The 25,143-nt window shown below is 34.6% G+C and overlaps 1 protein-coding gene and 1 pseudogene across 5 annotated transcripts in view; one reads left to right on the forward strand and one right to left on the reverse strand.

Annotated features, from left to right (window-relative positions):
- Positions 1-25,143, reverse strand: part of FAM133A (family with sequence similarity 133 member A) — a 54,418-nt gene that overhangs the window by 27,432 nt on the left and 1,843 nt on the right. For 4 of the 5 annotated variants that reach the window (XM_030845851.2, XM_060292195.1, XM_060292197.1 and 1 more), the window contains exons 3-5: positions 9,923-10,036; positions 5,698-5,804; positions 2,695-2,775 (exon numbers count right to left, since the gene is read on the reverse strand). The gene's annotated coding sequence lies outside the window, so the exon portion shown is untranslated. The remainder of the gene's footprint in view (positions 1-2,694; positions 2,776-5,697; positions 5,805-9,922; positions 10,037-25,143) is intronic. The other variant, XM_060292198.1, reaches the window with a different exon arrangement.
- On the forward strand, positions 10,388-10,729 carry LOC115846746 (transmembrane protein 256 pseudogene; annotated as a pseudogene).

Genomic DNA, 25,143 nt, shown 5'->3' on the forward strand with positions numbered 1-25,143 from the left:
TGCACATGAAATTCCTCATCTTGAAAATAAATTTGATATCCTAAAAATTAGAGAAATACCTAAAATGTTTATGGCATGCTGAAATGGAAGAAAACTTGCTTTTCATCAGCCTGAATTACTACTGGCTTGGAAAATAAATCATAACTTAATTTTGACAATAATACAATGTAAAATGGAAAAATATGTTAAAATAAGATTGAATCTGTATGGTGAAAACATAAAATCTGAATGTAGGTGTTTCACTTATTCACTCAAAATATGTTTACTGAGAACCTACTATGAGTCAGGCACTAGTGTTAAACAAGACAGATAAAGTCCATGACTTCATGGGGTTTACATGTTAGAGGAGAGAGATAATTAACAAATTTGGGCTTTATTCCAAATATGTCAGAATGAAACTAATCAAGACTTTAACAGAAAATACTGGGTGGTGGTTGGGGGATGGGGGAAACAGAGGAACAAGTTAAATGATGTAATAAATAAACACAGATAAATCCAGAATATGGGACATTCTATAAAACAAACATCTGGTCTTTTCTAAAAATTACATGAGAAAAAATGAAGACTGCTCTAGAAAAAAAGATTTAAAGAGACATAATTAAATGCCATGCATGAACCTTGATTTTATCCCAGTTCAGTAAAAAACAGGTATATGAGGTTTCTTTTTAGAGTGATGGAAATGTTCCAAAATTACATTGTGGTGATGGCTGCACAACTTTTGTAAATTTGCAGTAAGTCATTGAATATTACATTTAAAATGAATAATTTTCATGGTGTGAAAACTATACCTAAATAAAGCTGTTAAAAATGATTTTGAAGGGACACCTAGAGATATCTAATATTGATAGGTATTAGATGACATCAGGGAATTATTTTTAATTACCTTAAATATTATAATATTAAGAGTATGGAAGAGAATTCCCTTATTTTTAGGAGATGCAAACTGAAGAAATTGCATATGAAGCATCATGAGTTCTGAAACTTAATTTCAAATTGTACAGCAAAACAAAGAAAGCAAATACAGCAAAATGATTAAAGTTTTTTGCTCTAGGTTATGAGTGTATAGGTGTTCACTGCAAAAGTCTTTCAAGTTTTCTATGTGCCTGAAAATTTCATAATAAAAAGTTGGAAAATAAATTAATTTTTGAGAGAAAAAGAGAGAGCCATTGGAAGATATGAAGTAAGGAATGATAATGATCTGTTGTTTTTGTCTATCTTAACAAACAAATTGGACCTACTTGCTGTATGATTTGATCAGTTAGACAGAAATCTCTCAATAGCTGAAGGCTGAATAAATTGACTGCATTGGAAGATAACTGATTATGAAATCACAAATAGACTTGGCCTAATGTCCTGTCTGTAGCAGTATAAACAATGGTCATGCAACTCACCTTTCCATTCTACTTCCTATCTGTTCCACCTTTTACATTTCAATTTTGACTGGTTTACTTTTGTTGTGGCCAACACATAAAGTCAAGGATCCCTATACTCTTGGCATAAAAAAGATCCTAAATGAGTCTATGGGCTCCAACCTAAATAATCCTGGTCACTGCTTATTTCCTCAACCTTATCTTCTGCCCCACTCATCCTCCTCCCTCTCTGTGCTTCAAATTCAATGGCCTTTCAGTATCTCTGATGTGCCATATTCACTCTACCCAGGGCCTCTGCAAGTACTATTCTCCCTCCCTAAGTGCAACTTGAATAACATTTATTTAGCGAAGTCTTTTCTGATGTCCTGGAAAAAGTTCAGTCTGACAATTATGCTCTTATAGAACTTTGTGCTTTTTCTTTTAATATTCATTGCAATGAATATTATCTAATTATCTGTGTAATCATTTGTTTAATACCATTTCTGTTCACTAGATTATGGGTTCTATAAGGAAAAGATCTATGTGTATTGTGTTCACTACTGAAGCTCTTAAAAAAAAAACAGCATAGAAACCTGCTACTGTTTCATTTGAACCAATAAAAACCACCTGTCTTAACCCTATTTCCCCTTTTATCTACTGCTCCATTTCTCTGTTGTTCTTTTTTATTACAACTCCTGGAAAGAGCTGTTTACAGTAAGTCCCCTACCTACGAACGAGTTCCATTCTGAAAGCGCATTCGTAAGTCCAACAAAGTCAGTCCTAGGTACCCAACTAACACAATCGGCTATATAGTACCATACTGTAATAGGTTTATAATACTTTTCACATAAATAGTACATAAAAAAACAAACACAAAAAATAAAGAAAACATCTTTAATCTTATAGTATAGTACCTTGAAAAGTATAGTGGCTTGAAATAAAAATACTGTACTACTGTACTCTATACAGTACTATACAGTAAAGTACACAAAAGCACAACCACTTGGAGAGGTTGCACGCATGTGACAATTGTACGCCAGACACGTGAACTTATGTGATTGTACATGTGAACACATTTTCGCATCTTTGAAAGTTTGCAACTTGAAGTTTCATATGTAGGGGACTTACTGTATACAGTTTTCAACTCTTCTCTTCCCATTCTTTCTTGAACCCACACCCATGGGACTTTCACCTCAACCACTCCATCAGAACTTTTGTTGTCCAGGTCATTAATCACCTCTATGCCACTAAGTCTAATGATGAATTCTCATTTTTATCTTAACTTCATCAATCAGCATCAATTGACAGACTGGATCACTCACTCCCTCCTCCTGGAAACACTTACCTCAAATGGCTTCCAACATTACAAACATTCAGTTTTCCTCTCACTTTTCCAGCTGCTTCTTTCCAATCTGCTTTCCAGCTTCTTCCATTTTGACCAAAGATAAGAAATGAGATAATATTTGTTAAAGTCCTTGCATAAGTTTGCAGTATGTTTTAGGTTATAGAACTAAAACTTAAAGTACAAAAAAAAAAATGTAACCAAATTTGAAGAGGTACACTGACCAGAAGAAAAGGTTCTTTTATTCAGGCAAAGTAATAACCCTCCTTAAAAGGTTATGATTAGCACTTTCTCACCATTACAGTTATTTATTCAATTGTAAATATCTACTATAAGTAACTACAGATTATTCCCTGCTTTTATACTTTTCCTTTTCCTACCTATAATTGGTCACCTAATGTATTCCTTCCTCATTGCCAATTGACACTCCTCTACCCTCAAAGGAATCTTTGTTCTGAAACCCAATTTCTTTAAACAAAATTCTTCCCCAACACCTGGACTCCTATTTTATATTTCTATAGTGCTTTCAAATTTACAAAGTAAGTTAATAAAAGAGCAATATTGGGGTAAATTTTATGAAATAATTTAACAACCCAAAACAGTCTAAGGAATAAATTAATTTTCTACTTTCTTTGGTGTCCCTAAACTTTGATGACCAACACAGACTGACCAACATAACCCTTTCTGAGAGAAATAATAGATATTACTCTAAGACACTAACTCAAAGTGTGGCCCCAGGACCCATGGGAGTCTCCAACAACCTTTCAAGTTGTCTGCAGGCTTCTCTTTTTTCCAACTATGTTATTTGTGTGAGGCCTAATTTTTTTTCATATACTTCAACCAAAACATCATATCTAAACAAATTGTAGAAACAGATATGAGAATAATTAAGTCAGCATTAAAGAGATTTAAAAACGTAAACTAATACATGTCTGTTCATTAAATATTTTTAATTTTGAAAATATAATTACTTTTCACAAAACGTTATCTAGTTAAAATTTAATGGTCTTATTATTGGTATTTTAAAACGGATTAATAAATATTTTTAAAATTTCTCAGTTTTAGATTTTAGTACCATAAATATAAATAACTATTATATATCAGATATTCTTGCCCACATAAACAAACACTCCTTGGGGTCTTCAGTAATTTCTAATAGTGTAAAGGAATCCTTAAACCAAATGGTTTGACAACTACTCCTCTGAAAAAATGTTTCTTGATGTATGTCCACTGACCATCTGCATCAGAGCTATCTGGGATACTTGATAAAAATATAGATTTCTGGACTCCATATAAGACCTACTAAATCATAACTTCTGGGGTCATGAACTTATATTTTTACCACGGCCTTCAGGTGATTCTTATGCACACTAATGTTAGAAAAATCTAATAAAGAAGTATATAGACTTTGGAGTCTGATGGATTCAAACTCTAATTCTGCCACTTTCTGTTTATCACCCTAGCCTATACCACTCTCTACCAACCGATTTCCTGCTCTTACTTTCCCCTCACCCCATCTCCTGAATCCTCTTCCAACTGCATATCCTCAGTTAAATAGTTCCTGATTTCCAGAGTAAGATGGAAAATTTCTATGTAAGAGGTGTTTAGGGGCAGCAATCTGATTCTTAGAGAAAGTTAGGGACTCAAAAGTTGCACTTCCATAGGAAGCACATTGCTTTTACTTAGATTGTTTCATTTGGGGCAGCTATGTGGAGACGATAAGATTTTGGAGGGGGTAATATCACCTAGGCTACACCTCGGCATTATCACTTACCTATTTGCTTCTGCTGCTGAACAGGGAAGACCTCAGAGGATTTTATTTTCTATTTTTCACCTTGGAGCACATAGCACAGTGAAGATGGCAGCCATTTGGTCTTTCCTTAGCCCTGCCCCAAGTCAGTTATCCTTACAAAGCTGTCATCCACTTCCTCAATGTTCACTGTGATTTGCATACACAGTTCTGAACAATCAGAGGTCTGAAACTGGTTTCAGATGTCACTGGTTTACCCAGTTAACAGAAACCTAACAGAAATCTGTGAAATTTTGCCCAGCAGTGAACAATCGCTTTAAGAACCACAGGCTTATTTAAATATAGAAAAATTTTCTGTAGACCAGTGCTATTCAAGGTATAGTCCACTGAAGCACAAGCTCAGAATCATATAGGTCATTTTTTTAAACATGCAGAGTCCTATGCTTCAGCCCAGACCAAGTATTATCATAGTCTCTGGGAGTAAGACCTCTGAATTTGTAATTTTAACAATTTCCTCAGGTTATTATGGTAGAAAGTACAAAAACCATTGCCCTGAGGAAATTTCAACAAGAAACAATAAAAATAAGAGGAAACATAAGCATATTCTGTATCACCACCTAGTTCTTTAATTGATAACAAATGGATAAATGATGTCACCCACATGCTTTTCCATATAGGCATAATATTTGCTTTAATCTATGTAAGACTTTATACGATTCTATCAGTGTGCCAGTAGTACCAGGATGAGGGAGGCTAATTCACACTAACTAAAGTCACACTATATCAATGTATAAATCAGATGCCCATCCACTAGTTTATAATTGGAAATATTATAAACACAGGAATGTTCAGTTTGATAACCAGCATATCCTAAATCTATTAGATAATACATGTACAAAACAAAATTACAATCATAAATTACCATGGTGAGCCTGGAATCATTAAAAAAGGAGTCAGTAAATATTCTTAATGATTACTGCCTCAAGATTTAATCTGATCTACCTACCAATCTCCACCATTGGGTTGGGGACTAGAGTATTCCAATCTGATAATCAGGGCACTCTCTTTCCTAGCCATTTCTGTAAACTCACAGCTAGTTCTATGATTTTCCCTAATGTAGTAATTTACTTTCTAATAATTCAGTCTTCCATTAACTGATTAGATTTTACCTTTTCAATTTATGAACACATTCTATTCATGCCTCCCTGAAGCTCAACCAAAACTTTGAGTGTTTCCAAATTGAATTATCTACTCACAAGCAGGCTCTTGGGTTAATTTTGCAGGTGGCTTATCTTCTATGGCTTTTAATTTTTCTCAACTTCACCTTGAGTTTTTGACCCCATTGCACAGCAAAAAGGCAAAACTATGGAGACAATAAAAAAAAATCAGCGGTTGCCAGGGATGGGGCTATGGGGGAGGGAGATGAATAGGCAGAGCACAGAGGATTTTAGGGCAGTGAAAATACTCTGTATGATACTATAATGGTGTACACATGTCCTCATACATTTATCCAAACCCAGAGAATGTACAACACCAAGAGTGAACCCTAAGGTAGACTTTGGGTGATTATGATGTGTCAGTGTAGGTTCATCTTTGGTTAAAAAAAATACCATTCTGGTGAGTGATGTTGATAACGGGGGAAGCTATGCATGTGTGGAGGGCAGAGAGTATATAGGAAATCTCTGTACCTTTCTCTCAATTTTGCTGTAAACCTAAAACTGCTCTAAAAAATAAAGTCTTAAAAAAAGACATTCCAAATGAAATTACTATAAATGATAAGCATGTTGTACCATCTTTCCCAAAAGATGTTCAGCCATATTGGCATTTCCATCTTTTTACATCTCTACTCCACTTTGTCTGGTTTTGTTTTTGCTTTTTTTGATCTTATCTTAACCTTCTAAACAAATGAGATGATTCCTTTCCTGCCAACCCAATGCAATTCTTCTCTGTGGGCACTCATTCTTATTTGAAGATTTTTTAAAAGGTCTAAAATATGTGTTTTTCACTGGCTGATAATCAACATTTATTTTTTAATGAAGACTGTATTTATAATTCATTTATCTAGGAAATTCTTTTTTCAGTCTTTGTTTAGGCCTCATAGATTGTGGAAGTATTTCAAAAGAGCAACTTGAGGAAAGCTAACCTTGTTGTTACTTCAAAGTTATGGAAGCTCATTATGAAACTTTTATTCAAAAGCATTAGTTATGAAAAGCAAAAACAATAAAATTAGTATTAAAATGCATGGATATGTGGTAAATTGAGAAGGACCTTAGATTTAGAAAAGGGTTCTAATGCTGCATCTTAGCTATACTAGTTATATAACCTTAGGCTATTCTTTTAGCCTCTGTGAGCCCAGTCTTCACATTGACAAAATAAGAAAAGTTGTCTCTGTCTATTTTATGGATTTGGTTGAAAATCAAATAAGGTAATATATGTGAACATACTTCAAAAAGGTAAATGTTACAGGCTGATGTAATTTCATATTCTTATAATTGTTAGTATTAAGAATTATCATGATATCATGAGGGCATAAAGGGAGGATCTATGACAAATTTTGAAATCAAAGTATATCTGAGTGACATTACACACACACACACACACACACACACATGCAATGGTAAGGTTTTAGGAGGGTGCTATAAAAAATACAGATTGCTATGCAAATGTTGTGCATCACGTATACCCCACTTGCATACATATTATTCTTTACTCTTTTTTGTGTCCAGTCCATCCTCCACACTGCTAACTCTAGTCACCTTTCTTTAAAGTTGGTCACTCCCTAATGTTTATTTAATTAAATTTGAATTCCTTACTTTGGCAGAATGACCCTGATCTTGAGCTTCTCCAAGCTCATTTCTCCTTAACTTTCTTCCTCTTATTCTCTCTTCTTCCTCCATGTATCACTGAAATCCCTATGCTTCAGCCACATAAAATACCTCACTATTCCTCAGATATTCCAGTATCTTTCCTAACTCTTTGACTTTGTACAAACATGTTGTTTCCTTTGCCTAAAATACCTTTCTTTTAATCCCCAACTTTCCAGATCCTCCTAGCAGGAAACAATTTCTTTCTCATTTATGTTTCCATGGCATGTTCACTAATTCATTCAGCCAATATTTATTGAGTGCTTACTCTGTGCCCAGCACTGTGCTGGAAAATGCTGGTGACATTACAATACAATCACGGTCCCTAAACTCATAGATTTTAGGACCACTCATATTAAATAAATAACCTACAAATAACTATATAATTAAAACTGTGATAGTGCTATAAAGAAAATGCATAGGGTTTGATAACAGCACAAAGCTAGTACTTAGTAAATGGGATCAGGGAAGACCTTTCTTTGAAAGAGGGATTTAAAATAAGACCTGAAAGATGAATAGTCATGAGCCAGGTAAAGAGGATGAGGGCCAATTCAAAGCAGAAGGAAAAACATATATGAAGGTACTGAGACAGGAGTGAGCTTGGCTCCATCAAGAAACAATAGGCTAATATGACTGGAGGGTAATGATTAATGGTGATGGTGGCATGGGAAAATGCTGAGGAAATGGGCAGGAGCATGATCATGAAGGACCTTATTGACAATACTAAAGATTTTGAACTTTGTCCAAAAACTCATGGGAAAAGTTCTGAATAGAGGAGAAATAGAGACATGCTCATATTTGTATTTTAGAAAAATCATTCTCTCTACTATGTGGAAAAGAGATAGGAGATAAGATTGGATACAGAAGGAATGTTAGTCTAGGTGAGATATGACGGTTAGTTGGACTAGGTTGGGGCTAGAATGCTATGGCTCTTGAATAACATACTTAACTGGGCAACATATTGTACATCAAATGTGGAACCACTGAAAATTTTAAGCAGGGAAGTGACGTTATCATATATTCATTTTTAAAAGATCACTTTGCCCCACGTACGAATAAATGATATTTTGGTTTAAGAAGGGATGCAGGAGACCAGGTATGATAATTTGGATGGGGTGGTGGCAGTTGATGAAGATGGTCTGGACTAGGATGTTGGCACTAGAGTAGGAGACAAATGAGCAGATATGAGATACTATTTTGGAGGTAGAAGCAAGAGGACTTGGTGACTGATTGGATATGGGGTAAGGGAGAAAAAGAAATCAAGGATAACTACCAAGTATCTGGAACTCATTAGACAGAGGTGCCATTTATTGAGATGAGGTCACTAAAGAAGATTAGTAGTAAAATGTGGGTGAGCAAATTCATTTCTGTACATGCTAATTTTGAGATGTCTGCTAGACATCCAAATGGAGATTCTGAAAAGGCAGTTGATTATGAGTCTGGGGCTCCAAGGATGCACACTTGGCTGTCCACCTGATATTGATACTTCAGACTCTGAAGACTTATAGACTTGAAGCATACTTGCAGACTCTGATGCTACATGGAGAATTCCTTTAGGGTAGCAATAATGATTAATTCATCTATTGTTTCCTGTGGTATCAAACACATAAGAAATGCTCGATATATCTGTTTATTTGAATTAAATTATGTAGTCAATTTCAGTCACTGTTTCATCACAACTCTAAACACATAATCAATGCTATACAAAAAAAATTATTCAGTAACCCATATGTTTTGTCTTTACATGACAAGTGGTAGTTTAACATGTTTTTTGAATGAATTGGCATAACTCAATAGATATTCTATCACCGGGCTTTTGGAATTAGAAGTGCTTGGAACACAAATTCTCATAAAAATACACACATGTTAGAACTTCCAGCTATGGCTAGGTGAGGAGGTTAGGAAATATTTCCGAAAAGCACTATAAACCTGGAGAAGATTAAAAAAGCAACCATTTCAGCACTCTGGAAATTGACCAAAACTATATATCCATCTGAGGAGTGTTTATTCCTGAAACATCACTGACCTTGCAGTACAAACTGTGGGAATCTGTGGCATTAGGATCTGGAGCTGCTCCCATACCCTCCACCCTCCAGTTCATTCAGCACAGAGTTTCTGTCAGGACTTATACACTAAAAGTCACAAAACATTGCTGAGAGAAATTAAAGAATACCTGAATAAATAGATATTTCATGCTCTTATATAGGAAGACTCAATGTTATCAAGATAGTAATTCATCCTCAATTGATGGATAGACTAAATGCAACCCCTCTCAAAGTCCCAGCTGGCTTCTTTGCAGAAACTGATGTTGATGCGCTGATCTTAAATTTCATATGGAAATACAAGGGACCAGAACAGCCAAAACAAACTTGAAAATGTGGAACAAAATTGGAGGACTCACATTTCCCAATTTCAAAACTTAAGATAAAGCCACAGTTAATCAGACAGTGTAGTATTGGCCCAAAGATAGGCATATAGATAAGTGGAACAGAATTCAAAGTTCAGAAATAAATTCTAAAATTTATGGTCAGTAGATTTCCAACAAAGGTACCAAGACAATTCAATGGGGGAAAGGATAGTTTTTTCAACAAAGGAGTTGGGACAACTGGATACCCACATTTAAAAAAAAAGTAGAGAGGGAATTCCTTGGCAATCCAGTGGTTAGGACTCGGTGCTTTCACTGCTGAGGGCACAGGTTCAGTCCCTGGTTGGAGAACCAAGATCCCGCAAGCTGCATGGTGCGGCCAAAAAAAAAAAAAAATTAGAGAAATAAATTAGACCCTTAATTCGTACCATATACAAGAAATTAACACAAAATGGATCACAGACCCAAATTTAAGAGCTAAAATATATAACTTCTAGGAGAAAATATAGGAGAAAATATTCATGACCTTGAGTAGGGCAGAGAGTTCTTAGATACAATATCGAAAGCATGATACATAGAAGAAAAAATTGATCAATTTTAATGTATCAACTTTCGCTCCTCAAAAGTCACCAATAAGAAAATAAAAGTACAAGCCACAAACTAAAAGAAAGCATTTGCAAATGATAGATCTAATAAAAAGCTTGTTGATCCACAGCCATGGCCAGTCCAGGGGCTGCTTTCTGCTGTCTGGGTGCCTTGTCCGGAGTGGGGGCCTTAGGCCTGGCCTCCTATGGGGCACACTTAGCCCAGTTCCTGGATGCCTACAGGAAGGAGCTCTTTCACAAGACCAACAAACACCACTTTTTACACAGCCTGGCCCTGCTAGGGGTGCTCCTGTGCAGAAAGTCCCTCTGGGCAGGGTTACTGCTAGCTTCTGGAACTACCTTTTTCTGCACCAGCTTTAACTACCAGGCTCTGAGTGGACACCCCAGCGCCCATACTTTGGCCCCTGTGGGAAGGAGCCTGCTACTCTTGGGCTGGCTTGCCTTGGCTCTTTGAGCTTCCTTGTGTTTAATTTCTGGGGACATTTTTTAGAATTGGAGCAGGGATGGGATTAAAAGAGAAAGGCAAATTAAAAAAATAATAATAAACTAAGAAGCTTGTATATAGAATATTTGAATAACTCTTACAACTCAATAATTATTAGGAAGACAAAAACCTAATTAAAAATAGGCAAATGATTTGATTAGACATTTCATCAAACAAGTTATGAATAGCTGAAAAGGATATGAAAAGATATGCAACATCATTAGTCATTAGGGAAATGTAAATCAAAATCCCAATTAGAAACTACTACATATCCACTAGAATGGCTATAATAAAAAATACAAATGGTACTAAGTGTTGGGGATGCAGAGAAAGCAGACCACCTGTGCATTGTTAGTGGGAACATAATATGGTACAGACACTTTGGAAAATATTTTGCAGTTTCTTAACAAGTTAAACATAAATTTATCATATAATAGCCATTTTACTTTTAGGAATTTAACCGTAAGAGATAAAGATATATGTCCAAAAATATATGTCCACACAGAGGCATGTTGTAACTATTCATAGTAGCATTATCCATAATAAGAAAAAACTGGAAAAAATCCAAATGTCCATCACCTAGTAAATGGATGAACAAAATGTGATATATTTACACAATGGAATACTATCAATCACTTAAAAGGAACAAGCTATTGATACATGCTACAACATGAATACACCTTAAAAACATACTCAGTGAAAGAAGCTACACACAATGGACCACACATTATATGATTCCATTTATATGAAATGTATAGAAAAGGCAAATTTACAGAGAAAGAAAACAGAAGAGTATTTGCTTAAGCCTGGGCATGGGAGAAGAGATTAACTGCTAATGAGTATCACAGAATTTTTGGATGATGTAAAAATTTTTAAATTGAATTGCAGTGATTGTTGCACGATTCTATTAATTTACTAAAATCATTGAATTATACACTAATAAGAGTGAATTTTATAGTATGTATACTACATTTCAATAAATCTGTTTTAAAAAACACAGATATTTTAAATGGAATAATTTGGTGGACTTCCTTTATGGCACCTACATGGCTTTCCTCAGGCTTACCATATTTTCATAATTTCTTCATTTACGCTAACACTCCTTACATAACAATGAGTCACAAGCCTATATTTCCAGCCCTGACTGTGAAGCTTTTTCCCAGTTCTAACCTCATATATCCAGTTACGTTTCAGACTACTCCCTGCTAACTAACTTTTCCACCTCAATAAAATTTCCTTCTCATTTGTAATAACTATTAGTTATTCCTGCTTTTTACATCTTCTCATACCCTTAATACTGATATAAAACATTTTCACATGATATGTTTTACTTATTAATATAACTGCTCCTGGGATACTGCATGCTTTTATTTTTTTCTCTCCTAAATTAGACTGTGAGCTACATCAAAGGCAACTTTCATAGTTTTTTTTTCTGTACCTTCAAAACAATCAACACAGTGCTGAGTCTACAGAAGGTGATCATTAAATGAATGCTGATTTAAATTAATAATTTGCAATTCTTGCATTTGTTTATCATAAGTTTATGAGTGCCTACTATGTGTAAAACACTGGATTCAGTGCCATCAAGGAAGCAAAGAAATATATGATACATGATCTCTCTTCTGAAGGAGTTTATAATCAAGCTGGGAACATAAAGAGTTAGCAAATACAAGACTACCATTCAAAAAGGATGTCAAGAAGCAATCCGTGATTAAGAAAAAATGAGGAAACAAAACCAGTGATTCCAGGATCAGAAAAAGAGCTAAACTGAGTCTTAGAAGAGATAAGTTGGATATTAAAAAGTGAGAGAGGTTGAGAAGATTTCAGGCAGGGAAAATGGACTGAGAAGGGCAGAGATGAGAATTCAGGGTTTATGTAGAGGATTTGGGAGAAAATTAAGTTAGAAAAGTGGATTGAGGTCAGAAATTGAATGGCCATGAAGGCCTGATTAAGTTGTCCAGACTTTATTCTGTTAAAATAGTCATTTACTGAGCATTTACTATGTGATTTGTGGTTTATATGCATAGTGGGCATTTGTTGTATGTTGGATATTGGGTATCCATTCCCTCAGTCTCACAGCACTGATTTTCTTTTGAGAAGAATCCAGTGGGACTGTAACTAGAGGCCTTACCCTATTGTAGTTAAGGGGCAAGCAATTAAATTGAAAGTGACTGAAGTTTCAGTTTATCTCATCCTCAACATAATGTTTAGACTATTCTGGTTATGAGGCCCTTGTGTTTTCTGCTTCCTAGGTATTCAGAGCTACTTCAGTTCCTGCCTGTTTCCAGACCTGACTCACCAGCTTTCCATGGATTCTGTGATACCTTGTTATTTTCCAATGAATTAAACTTTGAATAAAATAGCCAGAGTTGATTTATGGTGCTTGCAACTGAAAAGTCCTAATTGATATAGTTATATATTATTTCCCACATTCCACTGATAAAGAGACTGTGGGTTAGTGAGTAACTTCCCAATGCCAGACAGCTAGCAAGTGACAAATGTGGGTATGTTTGATTCTGGAATCTAATTTCTATAAAATTACTTACCAGAGGCTGCATGGCATGACCAAGACTCAAACTCTAGTTTGTCTGACTTCGAAACTGGTATTTTTTTCCCTACACCACTCTGCCTTTCAATGAGAATTCACTGCAGATCTTCAAGAAGGGTATGATATGATGAAAATGGCATTTTAGAAAGGTTAATTTCACAATAGAATATAGGCTGGAAGGGAAGCAAGAGAGCTTGATGTAGGGAGATAGATGACAAGGATGAGGTAAATAATCCAGGTGGAAAATGACAGTGGTCTGAAATAGTGAAATGACAGAATGCAAGAGAGTATAGACGGGAACAGTAACTAGAATATCAGTTGTCATAGCTATCTCTCTGAAATGTCCATCCCATTAATTTTTACTATTTTATAATAACTTCGGTTCAGTGATTTCAAATTTCAGTCCAGTAAGCCTATGTCTTTTACTGAGTTAATCAGAAACTCTTAGTAAGCGTATTATAAATGTACATCATTTACAGCTAAATTATATGTACACCATTTGCAGAAAAATGCAATTTGCCTAGTGATTTCATGATCAAGCAATATTTTATGGCTTTAAATTTCTTCAAACCATCACAAAACCACAGGAAAGAAAGGATATCACAAAATCCAAATAGTTATTTATAAGAATTGGCCTAAGTTTTCCCCACAAAAATAAAAATAAACTTCTCAGAAGAATGGTTATTCTACTAATGACCTTCATTTTCCAGGCAACCTGAGCCTCTAGAAGCAAGAGTCATTTTCTCCATTAAAAATGGCTGTACAAGTCAATAGGAAAAATAATATGAGTTTTGAAATAAGAGGAAAGGAAACAATTTGAATGAAAGAAATGTATACAGATCAGGCTATATAAGTGCTGCTCAAGCAAAAGATACTTCATACTTTGCAAAAGCAATAATTGGGACAGTACTCAAGCTCTCCATATAAACCTTGCATGACTAAACAACAACCCAAACTTTGCGCAAACAACGTTATTCATTGTTGCCTTAACTTTTTCCTTTTTAGTTACAAAAATAATATATGCTCATTATTTTAAAATTCAAAAAGTACTTCAGAATAGAAAATAAAAGTTTAAAGCTTTTTCTTCTACCTAATTACATCAGTTTGGTGTGTATATTTTCAGACATTTTTCTATGAGTATGAAAACATACACACACGCACACTCCATATATGTACCTTTTTATATGTATTTTTTACATAGATGAGATCATACTGCAGATATTGCTTTGCAACTTGGTTTTTTCATTTGACACTCTACTGTGGGCATCTTTTGCACATATTGAGAACCAGCTCTTTTGTTCTGTTACCAAGGCAGATGTGTTCTCAAGCCCTACTTTCTGGCATTTTCCCAATCATTTAAATGCTTCAATAACTGCTTTTTGTGTTAAAAAAAAACTTGACTTCCCAAGGAAAAGTACCTTTTAAATAATAAAGAATTTGGGGAATTTGTTTCTTAATATGCTACAAGAAAGGAAAATTCAATGTGACGTGTAGATGCTTAATTCAAACAGCAAGGCTCTGGTAACAAACAATATCTGGTTCTCAGAGTAGCCTTTTCAAAAAATTATTTTATTGTGATAAGAACTCTTAACATGAGATCTATCCTCTTAACAAATTTTAAGTGTACAATACATTATTGTTGACTATATGTACGATATTATACAACAGATCTCTAGAGCTTATTCATCTTACTTAGCTGAAACTTAATTTGTGGCTATTTTTATGATATCCAGAGTACAATTTATTAAAAGGAGATGCCCTGATATTTTGATATATATTTTCCTTTAAATGCCGATTATTTGTAAAGAAACTTTCAGATAATTATTTTCTATAAATCTTGTCTTATGAAACAAAATACTAATGAAACAGAGGGTTAAGAGGCATTTTAATTTAATATTATAGATCCTCATTAAATTCCAGAATTTTTCTTCTAAACACTCTGCATAGTCTCCTAGCTATTAATAAAGTATGTGAGGTGCTCTTATTTAGAAGTTGGTTGCTAAAAACTAATTTTTTAAATACTGAAAATGTACTAATGTAATTTCCTGCATGGCAGGTATGCACCAGTAAATCTGGCATATTTAGGAGATGGGACAATTGTTAAATAAAAGTAGGATGTAATTAAAGGTTAAAAATGTTTTTTACTTCAGCAGCAAGTAAAAACACTCCTGCTCTCAGGAATCCAGTTCATTAGTTTAAGAAGTTGGTTTTTTTTTTTATTTTTTATTATTTTTTTTTTTTGCAGTACACGGGCCTCTCACTGTTGTGGCCTCTCCCATTGCGGAGCACAGGCTCCGGATGCGCAGGCTCAGCAGCCATGGCTCACGGGCCCAGCCGCTCCGCGGCATGTGGGATCTTCCCGGACCGGGGCACGAACCCGTGTCCCCTGCATCGGCAGGTGGACTCCCAGCCACTGCGCCACCAGGGAAGCCCAAGAAGTTGGTTTTTTAGTACTAAGTTTGTTCTTGTGCAGAGCAATACTCTGTGTGAGGATGGAGAGTTACATACAAGAAAATATCTCAGTCCCCGTCCTAGGGAAGTTTAAAATATACTTGGGGAAAGAACGTGTGTTTGTAAAAGAAATGTGGCTATGTGGTTCTGTTATAATGTTTATCAAGAAGTATACAAAACTTTAATGTAGCTTCAGTAAATAAGCCCTGAAATAAATGAAGAGTTGAAGAACTACATCCCACTGGGCAAGCATTCCTAGAAAACATAAGTTTAGTAAGGAAGTTAGAATTCACTGATAGAGCACTAACCGTGTTCAAAGCATTTTTACATGTATTATGTTATTTAAAGCTCACCATGGTTCTATGAGGAAGGTACCCTCGTTTCACAGATGAGGATACTGGGGCAAAGGGAGTTGAAAAATTTGCCCAAGGTCACCAGATACAGCTTATGCTTATATGCACAGATCTGATTCCAGACAGTGGAGTATCACCAAAACTTTGGGATTAGAACAGGGATAGGATAAGTATTTTCAGGAAGACTTTTCAAAACACTATGTATAGCATATATTAGAAGCTAAGGAGCAGCATGGAGAGCACTGTAAGCAAATTGGTCATGTAGTCTAATAATTCATGTAATTCTGTCTCTGCCATTTTTAACCTTTCTTCCAAAGAAGGCTAGACACATTCTCACAATGACAGATAATGAAATTGTGTTAATTAGAGCATTTGGTTACTTCTAAACAAACAACGCTTAATTAGTCTTTTAGACAGAAAGACATTGGTTATAAAACAAGACAGACAAAACTGGTCAATATCATAATTTTGAAATTTTGGTTACAACTGTTTTAAAAGAGTCACTAAAACACAGTTATGAATCTGGAGAGTTTATGGTTGCATTTTTTGTTTCTTTCTCTGTATTAAATAGATTTTTTGATAACTAAAACAATGAGTTCATTAGCCATCCTGTTCATTTACTCGACTGTAGTTAGTCATGATGTCATTTCCTCGCCTCTTCTCTTTCATTGATGAGTTACAGAAGAGTGAAGTTAGCTATCTTCACCTGGAAAGTATTAATACTAACTAGATTTGCTGAAGCATTAGTCTTTACTACATGATAAGCATGTAATTTAACTGAAAAGCCTGCCACAGTGGACAATAAACCAAGGATATTAGTTCTCACTTTAACAACAAAACGTGACTTTGGGTCACAAGGCAAATTTAACTTATCTTCTAAGTTGAAAGGTATGGTTCGCATATAAAACACAGCAACTCAAGCTGATTAAACTTATTAGCCTTGGCCCTGGATCATACTTACTTAACTGGGATAGGAATCCCTATGCAGCCTTGTGAATGGTATAATAACAGACAGCACTTATAGAACCTTTATGCATATGAATAAAAAATTTACACAGATTAGCCCCTTAATGCTTATGTAACAACCCAATAGGGCTATTCCCATCATCATCCTCTTTTTAAAAGAAAACTGAGAGTTGGAGATGTGTGACTTGTCTAGGGTTATACAGACAGTAAGTGGAAGGATTTAAATCCAGGCAGTCTGACCCCAGAGCCTGTGCTGTTGCCTGAAACACAGGAAAATGGAGCGGATCATCATAGTGCATCATCCTGGGTGTCAGTTTTACTCAGGGACCAGGAATCTTATATAAAAACTATGTCAATAAATTATGGAACACAAGTCAAATATTGAAAGGAAACGTACAGATAAAATGTATAGATTTCAAGGGAGTTTCCTGCTTTCAATGGGTAGCTTCAGATCATATCTTCAGGCTCCTCGAAGTACAGGTTCCTTTGCTGCTGGGGATACTAAATGGAAAAATTCCTAGGATATTTTTCATTTAACTGTGGATTGAATACATTGGCATTTACTTTAAGCTCTGACCTCCCAGTATTTGGCTGTTAACCAAATAAAGTCATTAGGCATGTTAAATTTAATGAAAACCATCTTTTTCATTAAACTAGCTTGTTCTAGTATACCTTGCCAGTTCAAGCTAAGTCTCTTGTAAGTCAGAGGAACTTGAGTACTGATGCCCCTATAGGTGCTAATACCATGAGGAATGGAAAAGTGGCCAGGGCTGTCACTTAACTCCAGTTCTAGTACCTCTGTCCAAGAGTTCATTCACTTCTGTTCATTAAAGATGGTATAGTAGAGTGGTTAAGAACTCAACTTCTGGAATCAAACCATCTGGTTTCACATCTGGGCTTTTTTGATTATAAATTGTGTGACCTTGGACAAGTTATTCACTTAGTCTCGGTATCCTCATTGAGGATATAAGACTAAGGATGAGATGAAGTTGTCATACAAGGATAGTATAAGGATGATAATGAACCCCTCAATGGGTTCATTAAAATACTAAAAATAAAGCACTTAGTCCAGTGTCTGATACACGAAAGTGATAAATAAAGTTATTATTATTCAGTGACAACTATGTATACTTACTACACAATGCTTATGCTTAGGGTAATCATCCATTATTAGAGGACCTGAACAATCTTTATTTACTCCTTAATTTGCCCCTAAACCAAAAACATTAACATTTGTGAAAACGACTTTTTGCATACATAATAATATACGTAAAAGTGTGTTAACTGCAGAATTGTTTGTAGTGACAAATACATGGAAAGTCCTAGAATGTCCATCTAATAAGGAAGGCCTCAGTTTTCCCAGTCTGTATAAGGAGATTGGACTAGATCATTTCTAAAATCCCTTCCACCTCCAACAAGGACAATATTTTCACCAGTTGTTAGTTAGGCTTGACACCAATACGCTAAGCAATAGAACTGAGACAGGAAAATCTAAGGTATTAGGTGGGTATTTAAAATTAAGTCACAGTGCACAGTACTCTACAATTAACCAACACATAAAAAGTTAAAAAAATATGTTATTAATATCAAGGACAGAAATCATTATTTAACACATTGGGAGTTATTATATTTTAAGATGTATGTAATTAATTGTATGCAAATTTTATACTCTTAACCTTTATAATGGAATAAAAAATAAAAGGTATCAAAAATAAACATGAGATATGAGTTTGAGGTTTAGATAATGAAGATGTATAATTTAGGACTATCAGGAAGTTTGAAAGTTCTCAAGAAAGAAAGGGGGCTGTGTGTGCTGTAAAACACTAAAACAATACTTGGTTTGAATTTTATTTAAAATTGTGTTGATTTTTTTTCTTTGAAATAACAGGAGACATTCTGTAGGCAGACAATGCCAAGCAGGATGAGTGGTTATTTGACTTTAGAACTATCAGGACCTAATATTATTATTAATATCAAGGAGTTGCCAACATCCATGAAATTTCCACCCTCATGCATATCTGAGTTGGAAAATCTCTATTTGTAGAGTCCCATGCTGCTTCCAAAATAGAATTCACATTATAGTCACAAAGAAATGCTATGAGTGGCTTGAGACTATATAATAAGAAAGGTTCCTTTACACATAATCTTGATCAATAATATTACGAAAAATAGTAAACAATGTTGAATTTGAGGTCTATGTGCCATTTTAGCCCCATTTTATTTTATTTATTTATTTAAAATTAATTTTTAATTAATTTATTTTTAATTTTTATTTTTGGCTGCATTGGGTCTTCACTGCTGTATGCGGGCTACCCCTAGTTGTGGCGAGCAGGGCCTACTTTTCGTTGTGGTGCATAGGCTCTTCATTGCAGTGGCTTCTCCTTGTAGAGCACGGGCTGTAGGTGTTTGGGCTTCAGCAGTTGCTCAGTAGTTGCAACACACGGGCCATAGAGCGCATGGCTTCAGTAGTTGCAGCCCATGGATTCAGTTGCTGCAGGGCTCTAGGGCATGCGGGCCTCAGTAGTTGTGGTGCACAGGCTCAGTAGTTATGGCTCACGGGCTCTAGAGCACAGGCTCAGTAGTTGTGGCACACGGGCTTAGATGCTCCACAGCATGTGGGATCTCCTCGGACCAGGGATCAAACCCGTGTCCCCTGAATTGGCAGGCAGATTCTTAACCACTATGCTACCAGGAAAGTCCATAGCCCCAATTTAGAGAGGAAGAATAGAGGTAATAAAAGTGAGTTAGCTTGCCCAATATCTAATACAACCAGTAAGAGGAAAAATCAGGATTCAAGCCCAGCAATTCTGACTCCAGAACCTGTAATAAAATCACTTAGGTCATAAAGTCTCACTAAGTAAATCAAATGCTGAAACTTGATTATTATTGAGATTCTACTCTTTTAAACTCTAAGAAAGGGTTTTTAAAATTATGTGTATGTTGTTTGATACAAAAATGACCATCACCTCTGAAGAGCTGTGGAATAGGTATTTGTTCCCACCAGCAGGAATATTTGCAATTCCATAAGACTTACTTTTTCTCAGTGGACGCACTTAATCAAATTAATTAAATATATTTGGGTATTCTGGATGAAAAATGGCAGAAAATATCATTTGGGCTTGTTCTACATTGTCCAAATATAATACAAAATTTAGAAATAGTTATGGTAGTTATACATACATGCATGGACATTGCTCACCATTCAAATCCTTTGAATCTTTCCTCCCTTTTTAGTCGAATGAAATAAAATGCTTCCAAACTTGCAATTAAAAAGGTTTGCTTTATTTAAGTTTTTATGTGAGAATTCTTCAAATGAGTACTGTGGGCAAAAGATTCTTGAGTGTCCTTATAAAAGTGTTTCTCTGTGATGTGGATTTACATTTTTGAACAATGTATGCTATTTTTAAGTTGAAAACTAGCATTAGAATAAATATCCAAATTAGTAACTAATTTTCCTTTTCTGCTATTGCATTAATTGTAACTGTTCTCTTAAATTCCATGCAGTTAAGGTTATAATGCCAGAAATGTAATTCACAAATATTTCCTTTTAAAAATCAAATGTTATGGGGGAATATTCCATTTGTGTCAAAAAAGGTTATGCATGTTCATTGGTACAAAGTTTGATATGTTTATTAAATCAAGTTTCTTAAAAATAAAAAAATAAAATGTTATAGCTACATACCATATTCTATTCATTTGTGTGTACCCTTATTTTAGGAATGAGTATGGAATGATATAATTTTGATTTGAAAAACAGTAGTGTGAAATACTAACCAATTTTTATTACTATTCCTTTTTAAACCACAATTTATTAACAGCTTGAAAAAGCTGTCTATTTAATTTTACCAAAGAGGTCTCTCCTAACCAAGGCGAGAAAAACAGAGGCATTATTTGTACTCCTGAATAATGCTATCTACCATTCCTGTGGCTGGATTATAGACAGCTACACACTGGCAACTCCAGAAACTAGAAGAGCATTTGATGTTTCTTGTGTTGATTGGTTTTCTAGGTTATTACTGTTGTTATTTGCCTCTTTCTCTCTCTTCTGAGAGCAGAAATGAAAGGCCAAGGATGAAGATCCACCTTCTATAACTGTCTCCACTGCAATGAAATTCTGTTATCCTACAATTTGGTTCTATTTTCCTCTCAAATAGACCTAACAAATATTTACCAAATAGGTGATTAAAATCAGTACACAAGTGAACAGAACAGAGAGTACAACACACACCCACACATATATGGACAACAAATTTTTGATAAAGGTGCAAAAGTAGCTCAGTAGAGAAAGGAGCTTTTGTAATAAATGATGCTGGAACAGTTGGTTACGCATTTGCAAAAAAGAAAAAAAAATTAAATCCACATCTTCTACCACATACAAAAATAGATCAGATTGAAATATAAAACCTAAAAGTATAAAACTTTAAAAAAAGATAGAAGAATATCCTTGTGACCTTGGGCCAGGCAAAGGTGATACCAAAAGCATGGGAACCTAGGGGCAGGACAGGAATGCAGACGCAGACGTAGAGAATGGACTTGAGGACACGGGGAGGGGGAAGGGCAAGCTGGGATGAAGTGAGAGAGTAGCAATGACATATATACACTACCAAATGTAAAATAGATAGTGGGAAGCAGCCGTGTCACACAGGGAGATCAGCTCAGTGCTTTGTGACCACCTAGAGGGGTCGGTTAGGGAGGGTGGGAGGGAGATGCAAGAGGGAGGGGATATGGGGATACATAAATACATATAGCTGATTCACTTTGTTATACAGCAGAAAGTAACACAACATTATAAAGCAATTATACTCCGATAAAGATGTTCAAAAAAAAAGCATGGCTCATAAAATAAAAAAAGATGATATATTGGACTCTATCAAAATTACAAATTTTTGCTCTTTGAAAAACTGTGAAAGGCACTTTTTCAGTTTTTCCTGTTTTCTTAAGAGGATGAAAAAAAATCATGGATTGGGAGAAAATATTTGCAGAGCTTATACTTGATAAAGGACTTGTATCCAGAGTAGAAAATGAATTCTCAAAACTCAATAGTAAGACAACAACCTAATAGAAAAATGGGTAAAATATGAATAGATACTTCTACAAAGAAGATAAGTAGATGGTAAATCAGTACACAAAAAGATGTTCAACATCATTAGTCATTAGGGAAATGCAAAGTAAAACCACAATGAGATACTCTTACATACCTATTAGAATGGTTAAATTTTAAAAGACTGACCATACCAAGTGTTGGCACTCCTAGTGGGAATGCAAAATTGTACAATCACTTTGGAAAATAGCTAATTTCTTAAAAGCTAAACATACACATACCATGTGATCCAGTCATTCCACATCTAAGTATCTTTCTAAAGGAAATGAAACTATATGTCCATACAAAGACATACACAAATGAACATAGCAGCTTTATACATAATAGCCCAAAACTCAAATGTCCATCAACAAATTGTGATATATCCAAGCAATGTGTAACTACTCAGTAACACAATAGGAAAATGACTCGTTATGCACATAACGATACGGAAAAATATAAAAATAATTATGCTAAGTGAAAGAAGATAAGCAAAAAGAGGGATATATTGCATGACTCCATTTATATAACATTCTAGAAATGCAAGCCAATCTATAGAAACGGAGAGATGATCAGTGGTTGCCTAGGGACGGAGTAGGGCATGATGAAACATTTGGGGGTGACGAAAATGTTCATTATATTGACTGTGGTGATGACTTCACAGGTGTATAGATTTATCAAAACTTAGCAAATTGTACACTTTATGTACGATTATATCTATTGCACAGTTGACCCTTGAACAACTCGGGGGTTAGGGGCACCCATCCTCTGCACAGTCGAAAATCTTGTGTATAAATTTATAGCCTGCCACAGTATCCACGGTTTTGCATTCAGGGATTCAAGTAACTGCAGCTTGTATAGATTTATCAAAACTTAGCAAATTGTACACTTTATGTACGATTATATCTATTTCACAGTTGACCCTTGAACAACTCGGGGGTTAGGGGCACCCATCCTCTGCACAGTCAAAAATCTTGTGTATAACTTTATAGCCTGCCACAGTATCCACGGTTTTGCATTCAGGGATTCAAGTAACTGCAGCTTGTGTGGTACTGTAGTATTTACTGAAAAAAAATTGTGTATAAGTGGGTCCATGCAGTTCAAACCTGTTGTTCAAGGGTCAACTGTACTTCAATAAAATTGTTTTAAAAAAGAATTAACTTGTTTATTTAGATAAAATCTATCTAGATGAACCAAAAAAAAAAAAAGAACAACAAACAATAAGTCCAAAAATAAATGAATTTGCAATGCTTGGCTTCTTAAACATCTACAACAAAAGATAATGCTACAGCAGTTTTCATTGTGTATTATGTATGTGTGTTTGTGTGGCAGGGGTGGTGGGTGGGATTGTGTACATGTTCATAACAGGTAAGGTGTAAACAGATGTCCAAGAGCCATGTTCAGCTTGGAATATACCAATAGATTCTGTGTTAAGCATCATCTCATGTAGAACTATGAACATTTAACCCTCCAAAAAGAATATTATAAAATAATGGAACAGAGATCATATTACTATGCAAGTAATTTATAGATAGCCTTATTAAGAAAAATAGCATATTATATGCTTGCACACTTATAAAAATAGAAAAAATATGGCATTATACATAAATTATATTCATTATATGAACATAAAATTTATTTTCTTTTAGGGACCTGCCATTATAAAATTAAGTTAACTAACAGACCAAAAAAGCTACAAAAATAAAAGTGTGTTATGAGATACCTAAAGTATTGTATACACATCAAAAGTAGACTGTTGTTAGAAAAAGGTACCTAAAATCTATGGCTTGGGACAACAGACTTCCAATCAAAAATCAGGATAGCTCATTAATATATTATCTTTGTATGAGGTTTTTTTACAAGCTTTTTTTCTCTTTTTATTCTCCCTGTTCCATTCCAAACTTTTCTGTATCGGTGTGAATGATTAAGTATTAATTCTTGAAAAGCATCTAAACAAGCCTCCACGTAGATAATTTTAGAATGAAAGTTGTAGTTGAGTCACATTTGTCCAATATCATAAATCAGAAGAGAGCTATTTTCTAAAGGAGTCACAGTTGTCTTAAATCAAGGTCAAAATTATTTTACCCTTAGGATTTCACCACTGATTAGTTCCTTTTTCAATTCAGTAGAAAAACAAGCAAAGGATATGAATAAGCAATTCCCAAGTGGACAATAAACATATGAAAAGACATTCAATCTTAACACTAATCTAAGAAATAGAAATGCATAATAATAAGAAATTAATTTGGAGATGTTTATTAAAATGTGAATAGCGATTATCTCAGTGTATTTTGAGTTATTTTAAATTTCTTATTTGGATTTCAATGTACTGACTTTTTTCAACCTATATTATTTTCAGAAAAGATAAAGTTGTTAAAAAACTGCCTCAGTTATTTGCAGATAAATTATGGACAATGCATCAGAAATCAGAACTCAGAAACAGAATCAAACAATTTAGTTAATACAGTAAAGGTAGTATTTCAAATAAGTGTGAGACAGAAAGATTATCAAATAAGTGGTACTAAGAAAATTAACTAGCTAATAAAAATACATTAAAAAAGTCTCGATCCCTAACTCATTGCTAACTCCAAAATATTAATTATTGTTGGTACAAAGTTTAACATGTATATGAAACCATTAAGGTACTATAAAATATAAGTGCATTCATTACCAAAATACATCCATCATTTTAAAGGAAAATAATAATCTGTAGAACAATATTTACAGCATAACTTCATTGATTTAAATCATTGTTTCCATAGTATATGTTTTAATTAAAATTATAAAATGAAAGGATATGCACCCAGTAAGTTATATTCAGCATTATATCATCATCCTCTACCACATGTGCCTGGCACATGGCAGGCACAAAAATATATTAGTTGAATGACTAAATAAATGAACTCATGCATTGTTGGTGGGACTGTAAATTGTGATAATTTTTTTCTGGAGAGAAGTTTGGCAATATGTATCAAAGAGTAAAATA

The sequence above is a fragment of the Globicephala melas genome, chromosome X, assembly GCF_963455315.2.
Source record: "Globicephala melas chromosome X, mGloMel1.2, whole genome shotgun sequence".
NCBI lineage: Eukaryota > Metazoa > Chordata > Mammalia > Artiodactyla > Delphinidae > Globicephala > Globicephala melas.